The sequence below is a fragment of the Opisthocomus hoazin genome, chromosome 8 (genome assembly GCF_030867145.1).
Source record: "Opisthocomus hoazin isolate bOpiHoa1 chromosome 8, bOpiHoa1.hap1, whole genome shotgun sequence".
NCBI lineage: Eukaryota > Metazoa > Chordata > Aves > Opisthocomiformes > Opisthocomidae > Opisthocomus > Opisthocomus hoazin.
In genome coordinates this window covers 11,964,007-11,982,559 of record NC_134421.1, presented here as the reverse complement: position 1 = coordinate 11,982,559, position 18,553 = coordinate 11,964,007, and the positions used below count along the sequence as shown (strand labels likewise).

At 43.5% G+C, this 18,553-nt stretch overlaps 1 protein-coding gene across 15 annotated transcripts in view; it reads right to left on the bottom strand.

Moving 5' to 3' along the window:
* Positions 1-5,978: 5,978 nt before the first annotated feature.
* TXNRD1 (thioredoxin reductase 1) overlaps positions 5,979-18,553 on the bottom strand; it is an 87,197-nt gene continuing 74,622 nt past the window's right edge. For 9 of the 15 annotated variants that reach the window (XM_075428005.1, XM_075428008.1, XM_075428007.1 and 6 more), the window contains 3 exons: positions 15,009-15,458; positions 7,455-8,903; positions 5,979-6,056 (listed from right to left, as the gene is read on the bottom strand). The gene's annotated coding sequence lies outside the window, so the exon portion shown is untranslated. Of the gene's footprint in view, positions 6,057-7,454; positions 8,904-15,008; positions 15,459-18,553 lie in introns of those variants that run through there. The other 6 variants (XM_075428006.1, XM_075428015.1, XM_075428013.1 and 3 more) reach the window with 4 other exon arrangements.

Genomic DNA, 18,553 nt, shown 5'->3' with positions numbered 1-18,553 from the left:
ACACCGAGGGCTGAGGGCAAAAGCCTAGAACTCAATACTGAGACAAGTAACTCCAGAACAGAAACGCTTTACACCGCTAGAGCAGGTGGGCAGTTGCTCAGTGTGGCTTAACAGTAGTTACTCTTTTATTCTGAGCATCATCCTCTGATGGAGCAACGGAGCATTTTAAAGCAGCAGGAAGAAAATCACCAGCTGCGTTGCCGTTTACTGCTAAAAGAACATTATAAAGCAATACCTTCATTACGGACATTGGCGACTACAAACTTAACATCCACCCGCACGCTTGCAGCGTCTCTGCAAATTTCAAGCCATGACAACCTTTCAAATGTCTGGTGAGGCAGGACAATGAAATGCAGCAGCCTGTTTTTCAGAGATTCCGACAGCTGCGCTTCGGTTTTCCTACAGAAAAGAGCATAATCGAGGTAGCACAAGGAAACACAGTTGTCTTTCCAGATGGGTGCCAAGTTATAGAATAGGTAGATGCACAGCTCAGGCACTTCTTTCTGAGTGGAAACTTCAGCAGCTTCGGAGCAGTAGGGAGTCCTCGGGTAGTACTGTAAGTGTGATCACCTACCATTCCCATGATAATAACCAGCATTCAGTATCTCTGAATAAAAATAGTCTTGTCATCCAAGAGGCTTCTGGAAAGAAAGATTTAAGAGATTAAGAACCAGATGCCAGTGACATCAAAAGATGTCCAGACAGTGTTTTGTTGATTGTTTTGTATAACAAGAAAGCCTTACAAAAAAAAACAACCAAACAAAACCACCCACATCACTATTGGTTGATAAAGCTCTAAAAATAACAAAACCGCAGTTGAAAAACAAGCACAGACAGAAATACAGTGTGTAGTAAACTCAGGGTGCAATTTATCAGAAAGTGGCAAGCGGGCTAATACTGGAGAGAGTGTGTTGAAATGCAAACCAGAACACTATTAGAAAATAGAGGTGTCTGTCAGAGGCACATAGGTGTCTGCACAGCTTTTCACCCGCCATGGAAGCATCTCAGAAAAAGTTACTTCGTTTTACGCTGAGTAGCTTCATCCTCTTAAAAACAGAAGGTGAAATTTTTAGAGGATGTCTTTGAGGGAGAGCAACTGGTATTGTTGAGGGAATATGCACAAGCTTTTCGGCATGTAAGTCGCCCTCAGATCTGAAACAGAAACAGCAAATCTCAGACTCTGTCTCTCTGTCTGTCCTTAGACTGTTACGGCTCCAGTCCCATCACGACTCTTACCATCACAGGGTGAAGCAGTCTAGTTAGGCTGATCAGAAAATCTTCTGGGCATGTCTTCTGGTTATATCTGTGGGGATAATTTTTAACTTCCCCTGCCTAAACCAGCCATACCATAAAGAGACCAGGCCTTGGTTTTTGCCCCCCAAGGAAAAAGCACATTGCTGTAATGATTCCAGCCAGTCAGTGGAGCTTTCTTTGGACCAGCTGTCCTGAACTGTGTTGTCTGAAGGTAGGAAGTCAAACAAAAAAACACCCATGTTAATTATCAGACACCCCTCTACCTCAGACCTGTAGGGCCCTGTAGCGTGACTAGGGTTGCCTGCCAGTCAGAATGTGTTTAGCAATGTTACTCTATTAATGTACAGTAACAGTCTTTTAAGATATGGATTCTGATCCCGTTAAAGTTACTGAGAACCTCCCTACCCCAGCTGATTTCAGTGGAAGTAAGACAAAGCTCACTTACACAGATTTCTCAGTCAGCGACTCACTGCACGCATTAATAAAAGGCTACCCACCGCCAGGAAGCCACCACCATACAAAACTGAAAGGCAATCCTCTCTGGAGCTGACCAGATGTCTTTTCCCTCTTCCCTCCAGATAAGAACCCCCCCACACCCAACATGTTCCCAAAGCTGAAGAATCTGCCACGTTTCTGAAATACCTTGCCCTGCATCTTGCATTTTCTACGGTGATGCCTTAAGTAATGCCTTAATGCTTTTATACCCCGTGCAACCTGAAATACTGACTTGGAAGGAAAGCCCACATTCTTGCAGTGTCTAACTCTTGGTTACAGGTAGATCTCCAGCATCCTTCTCCAGGAATATATGAGCTATCGTTTTTTTCAGATGTTAAAATACTTTGTGCTAGATGTCACTCTGCTACCCAGCTGGCTTCGTCCTATATTTGAGAGAGGATTTCATCTGTCTTCATTCAAGACGGAACAAGTTTATGGGTTCTTGGACTGCACGCCTCCCTGGTAATGCAAACCAGACTGATGAGAGGCAGCGTTTCTAAGAATGCAATGTGTATTACCTGAACAGTCACATCTGAAAGGCACTGTTGTCTCCACCTCCCCTGTACCGACAGACCACAGGTTAGTTTTGTGCTTTGTTTGTCCGTTAAGGAATTACAGCTTCCTCCTTTCCTCACAAAACTCACTAGCAGTTTTGTCCTGTGATGAGAGCAGATTCTTCCCTTCTCGGAGGAGAGTTTGAGAAGCTGGAGAGCAGGATGGAGTTTCAGGGCTAAAGATGGAGCTACTCCCATCTTCAAAATGCATGTGGTACCTTTATTATTATCTGTTAGTAATCTTTATTATTACCTTTATTATTAACTATTTGTTATTATTGTCCTCAGTAGAAGAACATCCGGGCAAGCTTTAGGAAGCTCCCCTCTAGCGCAGACCCTTGTAAGAAACATTTTTGCCAGCATGGTACGTAGCTGGTCTGCAAGCACACTAAACTGTGCTGCTGATGTCAGTTTGCTGGCAAGACTAGATGAACATGCTTATGTCTCTTAAAACCAAGAACAATGCTGTACATTTGAATGACTTCACAACACTGATGAAAGTTTCTGTTGTAGACCTGGCTTGATTTAAAGGTGGCAGACTACAGGATCGTGGTTACGTTAAACAAGATACATGAAAGGACAAGCATACATTTGGCTCAACTAAATTCATAAGGAGAAGCAATCAGAAGAAGCAATATATAACATATTTCTAGATCAAAGTAGGACTACAAGCAAAATCTGTGGTTGATGCAAGAACACTGCAATATTAATTGCCGAGCTCTTAGTTTAAAGACTTGGAGGAGATAGGCATAGAAGCAATTTTTTAAGCTTTGCTTTGAAGGGTACAATTCCTAGAGGTGATGGATGCTCACACCTCTGCCCACTGAGATCAACAGCTGCAGTGGATCCAACGCGGTGGTCCAGCACTGTCCAGGACAATGTCGCTGGCTTCAGAGGAAATATCAGTAATCCCTGCAACAGGTAGATGTGGTCAAGTCTGCCAAAAGACCAATGTCTGCTTGTGACATCTGTTAGCTACAGCTTGGCTTTTGGCCTGCAATGGAAATGGCTCCACTTGGGGAACACCCCCCCGAAAATTAAATACAAGAAAAATTCCAGTGCATCCCGTCACCACGGCTACAACCAGAGCAGCCAACACAAATTCCTGGGCAAAGCAGACACTAAAATACTTGCCAAGTTCCACTGAAGTTCAGCTCTCTTTTTTTCCCCCCATGTGCACTTCCTTTGCAGTTTTCCCCATTGCTAGTTAAGGAGACTTTTTATGAAGTGAAATTATTGGAGTAAAACTCTACAAATAGAAGGACCAAGGCAGCTGCAAGGCAAGCTGTTCCACCCATGCAAATTCTCCTTGTATTGAGTTAGTTGCCTTTGTTAAAAGAACTTTTAAATGAACAAGTATTTTCCCCAGCAATGGCAGTGCACCCTTAAGCGGCACCGAAATTCAGATCTCTTTTTCGAACCTTAGGGCATCATCTGAAGTGTGACTCAGAGCACACAGAGGCTGGAAAGAAGAGGAACTACTGGCTTTTCATAGGGTTGCTCATCCTAATTCTATTCTCAGACACCAGGGATTACTCATGCTCTTCAGAACATATTGCTGGCATCCTGCTATGCTGCTCATTAGGCACAAGGGTCTCGGAATAAAAACTAGTAGCCAGGAAGGCAGGATGCAGTAGCTGTTGGCTAGCAGAAGCAGCACACCATCAGATCAGTACAAACTGCATATACTTTACAAAACATAAGCATGCTTGATCCATTCACCCTGCAGCACTTTCTCAGCTAAAATCCAAGCAAGCTGCTTTCAGGAGCAAATTGATTTGTCTCCAAGAATTGGAGTGGCTTATATGTTACTCTGGGGGGAAAAAATTCCAGCTGAGTAGGGAGAAACACACATACTTGAAAAAGAAAAAAACATATTTGCAGACAAAGTGAACAGAATCATAGAAGAAATTATTGGGGGCAGGTGTGTGGAAGGAACAAGGAAAATATCTACACCCACCCAAAAAAAGAAAAAGGGAACTGGGATAATAGTTACTTAGCTTGTCGCCATTCTACATTTTGAACTAAAGACAATATAAAGACAATATAATCTCCTGTGTTTAGGGATTTTAAAAGTGCATTAATATGACTGGCTTTTCTGAAGCAGTCTCTAATTTTTTCTGATTATATAAGTAAATTCCTGGTATTTTCAGTAAAGTGTTTCTTTCAAAACCATTGTCACTTCTGGGGTAGATCCATCTCACCAACTCTAACATTCTATCCAGCTGGTCTCCACCTGGTCAAATGTCAATACACAATTAGTCAACAGAAAGGAATACACATTTACATGAGACAATTCGTGTGCCCTGTTTTGGACATCAAAAGTGCAATGAGATGAATCATGCCCTAAAAGTGCCCTTCGACTGAAAAGCTCCTGGATGTCTAGCTGTGCTACAGACACCTATATTGTACATGGGGAAAGCCAGGTAAAACAAATCCCAACACAGGTTTCTAAATCTCTTCTTGTTTTGAAGGAAATGCTGCCAAATCTGATATTTTCTGAACTCAAATGTTCAGCATTATATCCTGTTTTCTTGTCACCTACCTTACAAAATACCTTGCAGTCAAAAATGGGAGCCGCATTCCTCATTGTTATTTGAGCATGTTGATTTCAGTAGAGGTTCTTTTAGGTCAATAATATGTCCTCCCTTTTCCTCTCTTTTTTCTACACAAAAAAAATCCAACTAGGTACAAATGCAAACATTTTCCTTTATAAAATATTTCCCATTTCAAGTTTTAGCCCTATCTCAAAATTCAATATGTTCATACAAGATTTTAGTTCATTATGATTGCCAGAAAATCCTTTTTTGGTTTTTTTACATTTTTTTTCCTTTTATCCTAAAACTGAAGATATCCTCTTCACCTGGAACTTGTTCAGAAGACATTTTAAGTCAACAGATGCTGGGCAAATCCTTTGTTATTTTTTAGTAGTTAAATAAGTTCTATGCAGTTTTTCATTCTAGTTTATATGTATAACTGCTACATGTTCAATTTACACACATATTTGATTTAACTGTATGCTTAAAGTCCTTAGGACTTACATGTGTTGAAGATTTCCTCAAATCAACAGCAAGTCAACATAGTCCTAATTGGACAGTCACATACCTCTCATGTTTTTATGCTTTTTCTATGTCTCATTCCTCTAATGTTTGCACTACGAGAAAAAAGTCCACTGAAGCCAATAGAAGGACGGGTGTAAAAAACAGATCCAAGGTTAAAAACCAGTTTTTTTGTGCCCAAAGGACAACTGCACTACTGAAAATCATCAGACTGAACAGGAGAGGCAGCAGTTCGTACTTACAAGCAGTACTCTTCCCGCTGTCTACACTGCAGTGACCTTAGGCTTGGGAAGTGCTATGAGGTGCTTAACTGAAAAGCACTGTGGGATTATAAGAGCAGTTTAGAAACACATCTAAAAGAAAAGCATTTTCCAGAGCTAATTAAATACTAAGTTTTTTCTCTTTTACCATCCCTTCTCAATTAAAAGGTGTGACTTTAGGGACTCTTTCTATTTAAAGGAAGCCTAGGTGATATTACAGGAGAGGGAACAGAGATAATAAATCACATAGCAGCTGTTGAAATAATATTATTGAACCTGTAAAGACATTTTTCCAAATCACTTCACACATTCATCTCTCCACCAGCATTGCATCTGTATAATGAGTTACTGCTTACCTTTTCCCTCTGGTGCGGCTCCCCATTCTTACGAACTGTCTGCATTGGAGTTACAATTCCAACTGCGCTACGAGGTCTCTGTGAATGAGAACACGACTCAGCTCCAGCAAAGAGAATCTATAATCCCTGTTGGCTATGGAAAACGTGGCTTACATAATGAAGCATATCTTGACCTAAGGAAAAGGTTTGCGTTTACCACTAGTTTAATTGTATTAAGAAGAATTAGCACAATTAGAAAGGTTACCCAATTTTAGTAATTTAAGAAGTCTTCCTTCAGCAGTCTAGAAGGCAAAAAGTGATATTTATGTCACCTTTCTTCTGAACAGTGAGTTAACAACTTCTTACAGAGCAACAGCAGCAGCCACAGCACATTTTCTTGATGCATTCTGATATGGTTTCATATCTGGTGTATGAAACATAAGCCATAATTCTATCAAAGTTTATCTCTTCCTTGAGATGGGCTAGGATAACATGTCTATATTGACTTTACAACATCTGTCAAAGGCTGATGAAGAATGAACAGCATTAAGCTGTCTGTCTGACCATGCACAGGAAGAAGAATGGCCATTTGCTACATATGAGTCGTTGTGAAAAAAAAAACCACAGAAATGCTTTCTGGAGGCTCCACGCTGCCTCATTACTTTATTGTAGTCAGTATTTAAGTAAAACCAGTAGAAAATGCATATATGTAGTTTGGACTGCAGAATTTTACAACTTTGATGACTTTCAAACCTGCATTAATTTCCTTTTAACTGGTCTTGAAATCAAATAATGCTACAAATATATCCTGAAAGACACATTGTTTTTCCCCAGAAAACCACTTAGCTCACCCTGAGAATAAAGTTTTCTGTCTATGCAACTGCAAGCTATCCTTTCCAATGACACAAAAACGACTTCAAATCACCTTATAAACAACAGCTACTGCTACAGTATCCGAGTGAACTTCAGACTTGGACTACTGAAAAGCAAACTGATCTACTTCGACGGCCAGAGAGCCACCCTTTCCGTAAATCATGCAATACGATTGAGCATAATGATTTGGCATAACCAGGGACAGCGAGCTTTTCTTGGAGGAGATCAACCACTGGTGGACTGAGAGATTGCTGTGTTGTCAGAAGATCCATTCAAGCAAGTGCGTGTCTCCACATGGTGCTAGCTGTTTGGTCTCACCAAGACTGGAGATTTCTGTTGCCTTTGTGTGTGTCATTTACCAGATCAACTTTCTGTATGGCCATGCTGTAACTAAGTGTGGTGGGTTAGCCTTGGCCAGCTGCTAGACTGCAACCCAGCTGCTCTCTTACTCCCCCTCCTCAACAGGACGGGGAGTCGAAAACAAGATGGAAAAGCTCATGAGTTAAGCACAGCAAAATCACTTAACAACACCATCACAGGCAAACCAGACTCTACTTGGGGAAGATCAATTTAATTTATTTCCAAATAGAAATAGAAACAAAGACAGAACTAAAAAAATCTCACCTTCCCACCAGATCTCCTTCTTTCCAGGCTCAGCCTCACTCCTTCACTCCTAACTCTTCTACCTCCTTCTGCCCCGAGCGGCACGGGGGGATGGGGAATGGGGATTGTGGTCAGTCCGTAACAGTTCCTCTCTGCCCCTCATTCCTCCTCACACGGCTCCCCTGCTCCAGCGTGGGATCCTCCATGGACTGTAGCGTGGATATCTGCTCTAACACGGTCCTTCATGGGCTGCAGGGGAACAACCTGCTTCACCATGGTCTTCTCCATGGGCTGCAGGGGAATCTCTGTTCCGGTGCTTGGAGCACCTCTTCCTCCCTCTCCTTCTTCACTGACCTGGGCATCTGCAGGGCTGTTTCTTTCATTTTTTTCTCACTCCTCTCTCTCACAAGTGGCTACACAGTATGTTTTACCCTTTCTCAAATACATTTCTACAGAGGTGCCACCAGCTTCACTGATGGGCTCAGCTTTGGACAGTGGTGGGTCTGGCTTGGAGCCAGCTGTGTCTGGCATGGGGGCAGCCCCTGGTGTCTTCTCACAGAGACCACCCCTGCAGCCCTCCCGCTACTAAAACCTGGCCACGTAAGCCCAATACACTGAGGAAGTAGATATGATCATCCTTTCAGTGTTTGGACTATAAACCTTCCCTCCTCCCCTTTCCCGCATTACCAGCCGTTTGTTTGTGAAGTAAAAAATTAAACAGACCTAGTTCAAACCGCAGCCTGCCAGCCCACCATGTAACTGATGGGATTAAGGGGGAAAAAAAATACATCTGTGATTCATTCTAAGGAGAATATAAACCATGACCAGAAAGCACTTTAGGGAAGTGGATTTTCGCAGTGTGTACACAGCTTGGGATACACATTAACACAACTTTTACTGAAATGAGATTTGAGGCTTTACAGAACCAAACCAGCAGCAATCTGTGCCACTGGCGTAAATCCCACACAAGGCTGAGGAACCACACCATCCCTTCTTCCAGAACGGCTCAGCAAATAGCAACCAGCGCCTCTGGTCTCCTTCAGGCTAGCTGCTTCCCTGAAGAGCTTCTCCCTTGGAAGGCCAACCACAAGTTTCTTCTAGTGTTGAAGGCAGAGAGTCCTCTCTTAGGTGTACGAGCTGTTCTTGTAAAACTCACAGATACTCAAGTGCGGGCAGCCACTGCTGTCTTTCTGAGAGCTGCTGGCCTCATGGGCTTCAGTCCTCGGTGGGGAGGGAACATACTGTGGCATGCTAGGAGATCACCTTTCCTCTTCTGGTAGCAAGCGTGAGTAAAACAAGTGAAGGCTTGTAACGGCCCTTCACTGCACTTTCAGGGACAGTCAGAGAAGCTCCCTTACAAGAGGGTCTCCTCTCCGTTCCATAGGGAAGATTTCCCTGAAGTACCTCGAACTTTGTTGCTTCAGTTTGATGTTACATTTGGTAATTTCAGACTCGCCATAAAGTAGAGGGCTGAGGGAAGAAAGTAAAACAAAATTGTTTCTTACATAAGGAAATCCAGTGGCAGGCCCTGCCTTTAGCTTAACCTTTGCAGTTGTGCTTTTCATGACTTTATTTATAAATTTATGTTAATTTTTGTAACTATCTCTGTCTGTCACAATGCTAGCAGCAGGTGCCAAATTCGTGTAGACTAAAGCAAGCACCAAGTAGCTTTGCATTTATAGAATCATAGAATCATTTAGGGCAGAAAAAAAAATTAAATTCTCTCTCCGGGGACCCAATCATCCTGCCAGTTTAAGTTGCAACACACACCTGATGAAATGATTGTGCCTCAAATTAAGCCTCCTAATTTGTGTATAAAACTGGGTCACATAGCTTATTTCCTCTTCTTCTCACCCCCCCCCACAGCTCCTACACGTTAGTGCACTATGTTACACAGAGCAAAAAACAGGCTGAAGGGCAGAGCTTTGTAGATGGGGCTCTTCAGCGTATCTATGCTGTGTGTTACAAGTACAGCTTGCAGCCAACTTGAAACCTGAATCAAAACAAAGTGTATTTTACAGAAGTGCTCTTTGAAGCCACTGTTGTTATGCTGCTTACTAACCCTAACGCTATCAATGCAGTAATCTTACCTCCTTTTTTTTTTCTTTTTTGCCCCTATTGGTGTCACCAGCATTATAAAAATCTTGTGGGTTTTTTTTCAAGTGTTTCTCAGTCCCTTGAGTTATGCAGGCAGTTTCCAGACTGGAGTTTGTAAGCTAACTTAATCATTGTTGTTATTTGTTTGCAAAACATCCATTACATTATTGTCCTGGTTTTGGCTGGGATAGAGTTGATTTTCCTCTCAGTAGCTGCTGTGTTTTTGATTTAATAGGAGAAGAATGTTGATAACACTGATGTTTTCAGTTGTTGCTATAAATCAAGGACTTTTTCCCGTTTCTCATATTCAGCTAATGAGCAGGTGTGCAGGAGCTGGGAGGGAGCACAGCCAGGCAGCCAGCCCAAGCTGGCCAATGGAAATATTCCATACCATAGACATCGTGCTCAGTGTATGCATGGGGCTGGCTGGGGGGGCAGGAAGCTATTGCTTTTCAGTTTTCTGAGAGTTCAGGCTTCTCCAGGAGTTTGGCCTTTTTTGGGAAATGAATGAAATTTGCAAAAATCTAGGGGTCTGTGATCTCTGCTTGGGGAGTGGCTGTGGATCAGTCATCAGGTGGTGAGAAAATTTGTATTTATATAGTTTGCACTGTATATTCATTATTATCGTTACTAGTATTAGTATTTCCTTTGTTTCCTTATTAAACTGTCTTCATCTCAACCCATGAGTTTCCCCTTTTGTCCATTTCTCCTCCCCGTCCCACTAGGGGGGAAGGGGAGGGATAAGCAAGCGGCTGTCTAATGCTTAGTTGCCAGCTGCCTGGTTAAACTACGACAAATATGCAGTAGTTACAGAAGGTTTCTGTTTTCTTCTCCTCCAGGTGCAGGTAAAAAAAAAAGTCTAAAGTAACCTGTACTGATTTAGAAGAATTATCATTACACTGTAAACTGGGAGAGAAAACATTTGTCATGCATACTGACAGAGCCCCCCCAGCCAAAGTCTCTTATCACTCAACCCTCAAGACAAACAACTGACTGTTTTGTCCCCCTGACAGATGTTCCAGCTGCTCAGGTTAGTGGAGTACCCACTTCCATCTCTGTCCAACAGCAGCAAACTCAAGCTCTCGGAAGTTACCATCTGACACCAGGAACAAAAGGTCAAACCATAGTCTAGACAGGCGCTGTAAACTGGGATGCTCAAAAGCTATCAGTCTGATGGAATTAAAGAGCAGCCTAGGGGGATTTTTTGCAACAGATCATGTGGAAAACAGGAATCTTATCAAACATACCTCCTTCCCCTTAACAAACAATAAACAGAGGTCAGATTTTTGGCACACACTACATTCGGTATAATTTCATAGTTGTTCATGTTTATAAAAAATAATAGCACAGTTTTCTCTCTTTCTTTCTCGGTAATGTACTCAGTCACCTTACGTCAGGAAACCAGATCCAAAAGCATAAGTCAAACACACCGAGGATGTACCTTGATGTAGGCAGGATCAACTCAACGGAAGTTACCAGAGATTCATTTAACCCTAGGATTAAATTCAGTCTTCTGTCTGGAAATGCCAAAAGCCACGGCAAAACAGAGAATTAAGCTATACAGCTGTTGCACTTCCATTCGTTTTCTTCCAAACCCCTTTGCAACACTGCTAGTGCCATCCCAACATCAAGCAGTACAGGCATCCCAGTCAGATCTCTGACAATTTTATTTGACTTCCTCAGGGCCCAAATTTCACCCCACCTGTTTTATAGCTCACAAGAGGAATGGCAATCTGAAGGTGACGGATGAAAAATGCAGCAAAACCATCAGGATTTACACCCAGCTAGTGCCTTGTCATGTTTCCACTTGCTAAGCTCTGCTGTGGTGTCACGGAGCAGAGTTGAACACCTGCCTTTTGCTACATAGTTCTAACATGCACGCAGCTCCTGTGCCCCCTGCCTGCTTGGATTACTCCTGCTTTTGGCAATTAACACCAGGAGATTAACAACTGGCTCCAGGACAATTGACTCTGGAGGCAATTAGCCTCTTACAGGCACCTCACTAGTTGCCCACTTCATAGAGGTGAGAGGTGCAGGAGCTATTAATGAAATGCATCACGATGAAGTAACCGAGCTGTCAGTTAGTCTGGGGTCCCATCCACAATTCTGCTTAAGAACAAATGCCATAATTCTACAGCCCATGTGAATCACAGAAGGCTGAGTGAAGTCACCTTAGAAGGACTGCTTTCCTGTGCCACAAATAAGGGATTCATTGGATGCTCCCGTTATGGTAACATCCATTTCAAACTTTCCCTGTTTTATACACATTAGGTAGTAGTGAAGTGAAATGACAAGGACGTGGCTGTGCCAATCTGAAGTCATACCATTCCCCTCTGACTTCTAAAACACTGAGCAGACACATCTCTCTTGCCGGTCTCGTGTTGCCCATAAAAACAGATATCTTAGCAGATGAGTGCTGTTTGCAATGCTGTGGTCAGTTCATAACCCAATCCAAAAATCCATGAGCCATTTCAGAAGCAGATGGTCTACTTGATCCATTTAAACAGCAATAAAGAATGTAGGGGTTGTTTGGTTTTTCTTTTTTTTTTTACTATTTGTAGTACACCGTGAGCTCAGTTCAGCAATCCTTAACTATTTGAAACCTTATTTATATTGGTAAGAGTTGTGTGGCCATACATCATTTAAGAATAAAGAAGATGGCTTCCAGGTTTTTACTGTTTAAAGAGCAAAGAAATACACTCCATTCAGCAAATCCTCGTGCTGGAAAAGCAGGTAATGTACAAGTAAGAATTTCACCACAGCTGTATGCCAGGAGCTTCTGGGGGGTAAATCTGTGAAAGAAATTCAGCATTTTATCCCCACAGAGGGATCCTAATGCTCCCAGGGGAAAGAGATGCTCAAGACTGACAAGGAACAGAGCACTGAGCCATCCTCAGAGGCTGCTACAGAGGAGACTGTGTCTTACATCTTGCCCCTTTCCATGACTTCATTTTGTGGCTATGTTCACCTGGGATTCACAGCCTACAGTTAAGTGTATTATTCAATAATAGTATTAAATACCCCTGCAGCCAGGATTGGAGTTCAGGACACCTGTCAGCTCTAAACACCAGGGCTGGAAGTCTCAGCCCTTCAACAGTTTGTGTGTGAGGACAGACAGTGGGAGACAGCGTCATAAACCATATTAATGTCGAGTTAAACTGCTCTCTGCTTGTCCACTATGCCAGTCATCTCATTGTGGAAGGCTACCAGGTTGCTTATGCATGTTTTCCCATCCACAAATCCATGCTGACTACTCCCAGTCACCTTCTTATAAGTCCTTGAAGGCCTCCTGCCACCTTTGCTTGACTCCATGCATGGTACAGACGTGGGCACCAACAGTAAGGGAGGGCTCCAGGAGCAGAGTTGGTCCCCTTGCTGGGCTCAGAGAACATCTTCTCCCCCATCTGCACTGCCAGATACAGATATGTAGACTCCTCTCTGCACAGCATCCTGGACATGCTCACAAACAAATGGGGGAGGAAGGTCACCCTGGGATGAATGAAGAGCAAGGCAGCACAGTCTGCCAGAGAGATCCTTTTGAGCAGGACCAAATGGTTTAAAGACACTGAAACAGCTTCTTAAAAAGCAGCAGCAATTCTGCTTTTCCTGCTAGCCGCAACACAAGGGACAGCAGGACAATCTGGCTGGAGGACCTCCCCTGTGCAGCAAGCAAAATGGGACAGAATTTAAACAGCTGGAACATGGCAGAAGAGGATGCACGGTTAAGGCTGCACCCATTTGTCCTGTACTTGAGTCTTGTCTCCGGGAGTTCATTGCCTGTTATTTCACTTCCTGCCTGCCATTCTAAACACGTCTCTTAGCTTCTATAGTCCTCCTTCGATAGATTTTTTCCTGTTGGCAAATTAAAACTGGTGCTCTAGAGGCCAACAAAAAGCAGACTCTTAGTGCAGGTGGGCTTTTTAAAAGGTGCTGAGCATTTTATTTCAGAATTGGAGAGGGAGAAACAGTCACATAAAAATTAAATTACTCCTATTTGATACCAGTCATCATTTTATTGCACATAAAACCTGAAAGGCAAAACATTTAAACTCTTCTATATTTTCAAGTCAGCTATCTTGTAAAATACTGTATTTAGCATAAAATGTATTCTCAACCAAAATATTGATCTACCAGTTACCCTAGACAGAAGGCAAATAAGTGTCAGTTTAATGGTGTCTGGCATTTCAGTTTAAAACCTTTCAGTTACAAAGAGAAGAAAGTGAATTCAGAATCCGCATATGCGTGCTGGGCTGGATCTTCTCCAGACCTCAAGCCATGGGTCTGCCTGGGTCTGGTACCTGATCGGCACAGAGGGCAAGAAATGCAACCACACTGCCAGTGTCCTCGGGTGAAACTGGCTTGCCTGCACCACGGAGGGAATATAGCAGCTCTTTGTAGCTTGATTTCTCCTCCACGGTACTGCCTGTGAGGCAGACACTGAGGAGCACGGTATAAGGTGGGGTTGCACACAGGTACAACATGGATGGAGGAAAGGGACCGTGTAGCTGCTGCTGCAAATCACCTTATTAAGCACTTGCTAAGGTTTTCATCTACATAAAAAAGCCAGCCATTGCCACTGTTTAATCTCTACAGGAATTGGTCACCTCAAGGAAGGTATTAGGGAGGCCTTCTCTGTTTGTGACAGGTTGTTCACCTAGGAATATATCTTTGATTCAAACTCCTCGGTAACCAGTACTAAGCCACCTTTCACTATACAGCCTAAAAGGTCAGAATTTCCAGGCAAGGCACAGAGCTGGAGGGAAGCATGGCAGCACAGAGGATGGTAAACATTCCCCTGAAAAGTGTATAGACTCTTAACCTGTCAGTGTCTGGAGGGAGGATCCATACAGGCCTGAGAGGAACTTAGAGCAAAGTCCACTGAAAACCTGTGTGCCTACACAGCTAATTACACACCATGCTAATTCCAAGCTGGCTCTGTCTGTAGAAGACCCATCTAGAAGAAGAGGATGGGCATGATCTTTTCTGGCGCGCAGAGCTCCAAGGCAAGGGCGCTGCAAAAGACCAACAGCTACACTTCAATGTGGGCTGGTATTCCAGCACGAGAACAGGAGCAAAAAAAGCAGTGACTGAGAAACAGAAAACAATATTATCACTTGGATGGTTTCAAAGCTTTCCAATCCAACTGAAAGTAAAAACCTTTCTAGAGAGTGGTCAGTGTGTGTGAACGGAGCAGGATGCCTCTCGTAATAAGAAAATGTAGGTGGGCTTTTTATACCCAGGAATCAGTATAATGCCTGACTGCCTCACAACAAAAGTCACATCAGAAGCTTAAGGGGGTGGGGCAGGGAAAAGCCTTTGACTTTGATCCTTGTCAAAACAGGATTAGGACTTTAAGGCCACGTATGGCTAAAAAGCACAACACTCACGCATACAGCACTGGTAAAACAAATAGAAGAGCTTTGAAGAGCCACTGTTGCCAGTAGAGACCAGCCTCTCTCTTGTGGCACGTGTACTAACCTGCTGAAGCTCTGATCCAGGTGTCTCATCACGTCTGTGACAATTCCCTCTCTCGCCATCAGCGTGCACGTTACACTCACGTCATTCCATTTGCCAGCCAGGTCACAGGGTGCCGCTGCTCCGAGCTCGTTCACGGTTTGATTTCACACACCCCTCCTCCATTTTTTCAGTCTTAAGAAAGTTCATCTCCTCTGAAGAGGCCAGATTTTTTTCAAAAGTGCTTAAGCTCCCAGTCTCTTCTTGTTCTCAATGGGAGATGAACCCCTTAGAAAATGCTAAATCTCCATTTAGAGTGTGCAGCTCTGTTGGAATTCTGATCCTTAGCGTTTTGGATAGCATTACACACCCACACGCTATGTCCGTTGCAATTCGTTTTGCAGCTGCGAAGAAGTCCAATAATATATGACTGCATTCTTGATGAGTGGTCTGAAACTGGACAAGGCACGCTCCCTTTTATCAGTGAAAAGAACACAAACCAGCTACCTCTCAATAGTGCAATTGTATTAGCGCCTGCTTAACCTTCATATTTAGATAAGAAAACTTTGGTATTTTGTGGTTGTTAGTACAATAACACCTGCACAATCTCTCTCTGGTTACATTTATCCCCATGCCACCCCCATGGGGTAGCATTATCACCTCTGTCTTGCCGATAAGGAGCTGGGGCCAGGAGTTGGGCTAAGTCACCCAAGATGCGTAGAAAGTCTGCACTAAACCTGTCAGCTACCCCAGGATTCTGCTCAGCACTTGCCAACGGATGTGGACTCTTTACACAGAGGAACTACAAAATACTTAAACAATGAATTTATATTCTAGAATTCAAAAACCAACACATTGACCTCATTTGATTATTTTAAGGAATATATTGATAGCTAGTGCCAAGAGTGACTACTGCATTCTAGAGAGAGTCCTAATACCAGATGTACATACGGAAACCAGCAGGCAGATGGGGAGCTGCAGTCCAGGTCTCTAAGAAACCGGCAACAACAACCTTTAGTTTAACACCACAAAGCTGCTGTATTTCTTCATACAGCACATCAGTAGGAAAGTCCATGGAAAAATGGTTTTCTAGAGTTGTTAAGGGTTTTTTGTTGTTGTTGTTTATCCTTAATGCCTCTTAGGCACTAGTCCGATGAACCCTTACATCCCTTTACACCCCAACAAGCAATGGTGCTCACAAGTATTTCTCAGAGAGATTGTTCTTCCGTGCAAAATACTTACAGAATTGGATTCTTCAAGACTGGAAACTATCATTTGTGAGTCGGGAAATAGTAATGGATTTTTTTTCCCTTGTGTGAATGAAGTAAGCTGATATTAGAAGGACAATAATAAACCCTGCTGTCTTCTCCAGAAAGACTTTCAGGCCTAACTTAGAACTAAGTGTTCAGCCCCTTTCAAGACTTTCTACACCTACCTTCAACCTTTTCCTTATCTGTCCCCATGAAACCAGAACCTACCAAGCTCTAAGGGCATAGCTGTTCGCGTTGCTACAGGGCTTCCTTATCTACCAGAGCTGTTGTCCTTCAGGAGTCTATGAACTGAGGCCTGACCCTGCAAATGCTTTTGCACACATGCAATCACCCAAAGGCATTTGCCCATTCTGCTCTCACTACTTTGTTTCAAAGAGCACTTCTTTCCTCCTCCTTCATGCGCTGGGAAGATGCCACACACGGTTGTGAATGCAACTGTAGCCCTCCAGGGCTGCAGTTTGCTCTCAGCAGATTACTTGTCTACAAAGCATTTTCTCACCTGGGTCACCTCTTTAAAGGGAATTTCTCCAGCCTGGGTTTGTAATGTTTCTGTAGAACATTTATTACATTGCTATTCACCAGCATGAAATCCATGCTCAATGTGAGTCCATCAGCTATAGCACAGCAACTTCCTAGACATCCTGCTATGCCCAAGTTCCAATTCTCAAATCCAATTTTCTTCACTTTAAGGCTGGCTGTCACAGTTTCTATTTGAGACTAATTCAGTAGCTCAATTTTAGAATCTGTTACTCCCAGCAATTTTAGCAAGACTGGTCTAATAAAGGCAATTTTTCAAAAGGAAGTTGGTGCAATTCTTTGTTTCTCTGTCAGATTTTCAGGCAAATTATTTATGTCCAGCACACACTAAGATGATCTGCAATTCTGGACTAGCACTATCCTTCACCCAGAGTGAGATGTTACTACCATGCCCTTCAGGTACTGTCTCTTCTTCCCTATAGAAGCACCGTTGCTAGGCTAATACTGCTAGTACTGTCATCAGCAGACTTTTATTCTGCTTCTGCCTCTACTACTAAGATGCTGTGTAACAGCAGTGCTTCACTTGCTGTGCCTAAGCTCCTTTACCTCCAAAGTACAGATAACACAGGTATTGTCACAATGCTGTAGGAAAGAGTTACGACTTCTGGGCTAATCAGAAGTGGTAGAGCAAGCCCGAATACAGCATTTAAATGTTTCCATCCCAAAGAACTTTTCTTGTTAACCTTAGCTATTTCTCCTGCAGCAGCAGTCACCTGCCTCCTTGCACTCTTTCAGTATCACCCGCTGCCAGTAACAGCTTAAAAGCTCCTTGTGGTCTGCCTCATCTGCTCTCCAAGTAACACTGAACAGAACAAGTTTCCTGGCTGTTTTCTGCACTTCTGCTTTTGCAATCAGTGTCCATCATTGCTAATTAGCCATGGCCTCGTTACAGATCTCTAATCAGCGAAAAAGTCCACCACAGTATCTTGCAGTGGATATACCTTGCACGAAAAGACAGCCCCCTCTCCAGCGGGTTTACAATCTGCCAGTGACCACGGATCAATACGTGGGTGCACAGGGTTCCAGGTAAAAGATGACCATTAGGTAAATGGCTCTCCTCTCCCTCTTCCATACCTCACGTGTGAATTGTGAGACCCCTTTCTCCTCCTGAATATCAGCCCTAGATTGATGCACACAACACACCAGACAGTTTTAGTCCTGGCTCCCTCATAAGAGACCATCTCAGCACGTTCCTGACACCAGCGCAGCCTCCTTAGCTCAGGGCAGACAGGCTGCAGCAGGTCCAGGACCAGCAGCTGCTGGAGCCACCGCATCGCCTAGGGTTAAAACAGACTAGGACGGAAGGGACTGCCCTTCTCTCCCAGGCAGAGAGGAAATCGAGAGCTGCAGGGCAGCAATGCCCATGTAGCCGGAGGGGATGCTACCTTAGATCTAGGGGAAGCCAGGAGAGCTCTGCTGCCCCTTTGTTTAACTCTTGATGACCAAATGAGCAGCTTCTGTCTTCTACCTCCGAGCAGATACCCATTTACAAACTGGGGGGAAGTTCTGAGCGCTGCTTCTGTATCTTAGGGAGAAATCAGTGCTGAGCTTCAGCTGGAAAATCTGGCTTGCTAAAGAGATCCCCACAATGAAAGCAGAGCCTGGTGTTTCTATACCCTTAAGGCACTGGGGATTTTTTAGGCTCCCAGGGCCACTCCTACACACAATGAAAACCACAAAGAAAAAGAGTCCCTAAGGGTGAAAGAATACAAAATAAGGACGCAGGCCTGGATCTGAACTTCTTTTTGCCCTCTTGCCTAC